The 3,713-nt window shown below is 41.0% G+C and overlaps 1 pseudogene across 1 annotated transcript; it reads left to right on the top strand.

Annotated features, from left to right (window-relative positions):
* The first annotated feature begins 491 nt into the window (after nucleotides 1-491).
* On the top strand, nucleotides 492-958 carry LOC308634465 (modulator of smoothened protein-like; annotated as a pseudogene). The gene has a single exon. The product of its transcript is annotated as a modulator of smoothened protein-like (transcript).
* The last annotated feature ends 2,755 nt before the right edge of the window (nucleotides 959-3,713 follow it).

The following is a 3,713-nucleotide window of genomic DNA, read 5'->3' as shown; positions in this document are numbered from 1 at the left end:
TGCCAAAGGCTCATACCATTACAAGGAAGTTGTGAACACTAATTTCTTAGGAGGTGAGGCCAGCCCCACATGAACTTCTTTTGCATCCCTCTGGTCCACCATGATTCATAAATACTTAGACTTTTATTTTTCTCAAATGACTCATTAGACGTTAAAAACGGAACAACAGAGTCACAAAGGGCCCCATGCTTTTCAGTGTAAAGCATTCTCCTTCACTAGGTTGCTATCACAGTGCACACTGCCTGCCTGAATATGCTCAGGAGATTTAGTCAATATTGTCTGTATTTGGTTATGGAAAGGCCCTTTTTTTTTTTTTTTTTTTAATCCAAAGTGCATAGTGAGAACAAATCAAAGCATTTTTTCCTTTTCAGCAGCAGCGCGGGCCGCGGGGGGCGCGAGGCGGTGAGGGGACTCCGGGTGGCGGCCCATGGGGCGGGAGGCCTGAGGCCGAGGCCAGCCCCGGGCTGGGGTGGGGGAAGCGGGGCGGGGAGATGGATAAACTGACCATCATCTCAGGATGTCTCTTTCTGGCCATCGCCAGCATCGCCAACCCCGACTGGATCAACACCAGGGAGCACTCACTGTGGGGCTAGTGCGACAGTGTCAAACAATCCATGGACGAGCCGGGACGTGCATGCCCCCAGAGTGGGTCACCACACTGTTTTTTATCATCATGGGAATCATTTCATTGACTGTCACATGTGGTTTACTGGTGGCTTCCCACTGGCGAAGAGAAGCTACAAAATATGCTTGATGGATAGCATTCACTGGAATGATCTTTTTCTGTATGGCTGCCCTAATATTTCCAATAGGATTTTACATCAATGAAGTCGGAGGTCAACCTTATAAGTTACCCAACAACACAGTAGTTGGGTCATCATATGTACTTTTTGTCTTGTCAATTTTCTTTACAATAGTAGGACTTCTATATGCTGGCAAAGTTTGTTTACCAGGCTGATGAATGTCTAAACTGCTTGACTCTATTATTTTTTATTTTATTTTATTTTTTATTTTTATTTTTAGAGAGTGGGAGGACAAAGACAAGGCATCTGAGCAGTCCTCTCATAGGAAAATGCTCAAAATAAAAATTTTTTAAAGGCTGAAGGTGTAGTAGCTCAGTGGTACAGTATCCCCAGGCTTAATCCCCAGGAAAAAAAAAAAAAAAAAAAAAAGTCCCTTCATGGAAACAGAGAATTTCAAATGCAATGGGCGAAACCTCACATGACTTGGGTTAGCCCACAGCTAAAAGATTCCTAGGAGATTTCAGCTGCAAAAGCTGGGAAGGGCTCTGAATGGCCCAGTTGGGTCACATGCTCACACTCTGGCCAATCAGGGTAGTCAAAGAATAATCACCTTCACTCCTTTGGACTCTAAGAAAAATGAAGATTTTAAGTAGAGAAGGACATAATCAAATTTAGAAACCTCTACTTATCCAGGGAGTTTAAGGTTCTAAGAAAACCAGTTAACCTTAAAGGCAGGCATATTAATATTATTAACACTTAAGTGTCTATTCTAATGATGTAACTTAAAAAAAAAATCTACTAACATTAGGGAAATACAGAAAACTGAAGTCCTTGTTAAATGATATACTACAGGGACAAAAACCCAGCTCTGTGGAAAACTCTATTAACAGCACATTTGTTTGCGTTTCTCTCAGCAAATAAATTGCAAGGAAAATAACTATAAAAGGGATAAGGAGAAACCATGGATTAAGAAGCATTTGGGGCTGAGGTTGTGGCTCAGTGGTAGGGCACCTGCCTAGCACATGTGAGGCACTGGGTTCGATCCTCAGCACCATATAAAAATAAATAAATAAAATAAAGATATTATAAAAAAAGAAGAAGCATTTAAAGGCACAACCAATCACAAACTATGGAATTTAGATTTTTTTATACACTTGTGACATTCATGAGAGAATCAGAAATATAGATGTTAGTATTTAATGATATTAAAGAATTATTGTTCTTTTAGTTATGATAATAGCATTATATGATATTTATAAATGAAATGATAGGGTACATGGGATTTGCTTCAAAATATTGGGGCTGGGGATGTGGCTCAAGCGGTAGCGCGCTCGCCTGGCACGCGTGCGGCCCGGGTTCGATCCTCAGCACCACATACAAACAAAGATGTTGTGTCCGCCGATAACTAAAAAATAAATACTAAAATTCTCTCTCTCTCTCTCTCTCTCTCTCTCTCTCTCTCTCTCTCTCTCTCCCTCACTCTCTCTTTAAAAAAAAATATATTACATAAGAGGGAGGGGGGATAGTAGGGGATAGGAAAGGTAGCAGAATACAACAATTACTAATAGGGCATTATGTAAAATTGTGGATGTGTAACCGACGTGATTCTGCAATCTGCCTTTGGGGTAAAATTGGGGGTTCATAACCCACTTCAATCTAATGTATGAAATATGATATGTCAAGAGCTTTGTAATGTTGTGAACAACCAATAAAAAATTAAAAAAAAAAAAAAGAAAAAAAAATATTACATAAGAGCAGGATGGATTGGGATAGGAATGGGATAGGTCTGGCCTGGGTTGCTGGTTATTGGGGCAGGGGGAATAGGAATACTATATAATACTCTGTCTTCTTTAATGTTGTTCAAAGTTCAGCATGATAAAAAAATAAAAAGGTACAAAATCATATATTTATATTGAAACAGTCTGGCCAACACTTTTGTAAATAGTAGTTTGAGTCTATGTATGTTGGAAGCTGTGTATGAACTATGGATTTTTTTTGAGCCAGTAATGCAGGGAAGCTGCTTTTCTGGAAACTCCTGGGTGAAATTCCCTGGTTCGAGAAAGATCACACTGGCGCCCTGCCTTAGCTCACAGCCCCAGGTAAAATGCAGCCATGATTTGGGTATAACCTGTCAAGCACCAAACAACCTGTTTTCCCTACTCTCATCTTGTTTTCCTAGAGAAGCTCCTTACTGATTCCCTTTGGTGTGTACCGCTATAAAGAAAGCATTCGCCAGTCCACACCTCTGCAGTTACCCATTCCTTCCCCACACAGGATGTGGGCAGAATGTGTATACATAGAATTACTAAAACTTCATTTCTTTCTTTTCTTTCTTTTTTTTTTTTTTTTTGTACCAGGGATTGAACCCTGGGGACACTTGACCACTAAACCACATCCCCAGCCCTGTTTTGTATTTTATTTAGAAACAAGTTCTCACTGAGTTGCTTAGCACCTCGCTTTGCTGAGACTGGCTTTGAAATCATGATCCTCCTGTCTCAGCCTCTGGAGCCACTGGGATTATAAGCGTGCACCACTGCACCCAGCTACCTACATTTCTTTTTAAAAGGAAGAAGGAAAAGAACACTCTGCGTCCCATGGGCAACTGGACTGGGGGGTTGGAAAACTGAAGGTTGGGAGCCAAGTTAGGAGGCTGTTTAGATGACCCCAGGAAAGATGACAGTATCAGGAGGGGAAAAGAAAAGATAAAGAGATACTTAGTGGAACACTGGGAACTGGAGTGGCTCACCGTGTCATCCCAGTGACTCAGGAGGCTGAGGCAGAAGGATCATAAGTTCAAGGTTAGCCTTGGCAATTTAGGGAGATCTTGTCTCAAAATAAAATTAGATAAATAATTTTTTAAAAGCAAAGCACAAGAAAGTAGAACACTGGGTATATGACACATGAGGAAATTATCATCAAGTCTTTTATGTTGGGTGCTTGGGTGTGAAGAGTGAGAGGCACGGGGCATGG

Source organism: Spermophilus citellus, assembly GCF_964194105.1.
Source record: "Spermophilus citellus genome assembly, chromosome: 15".
NCBI lineage: Eukaryota > Metazoa > Chordata > Mammalia > Rodentia > Sciuridae > Spermophilus > Spermophilus citellus.
The sequence above is the reverse complement of the archived record's forward strand: the minus strand, read 5'-3'. Positions and strand labels throughout refer to the sequence as shown.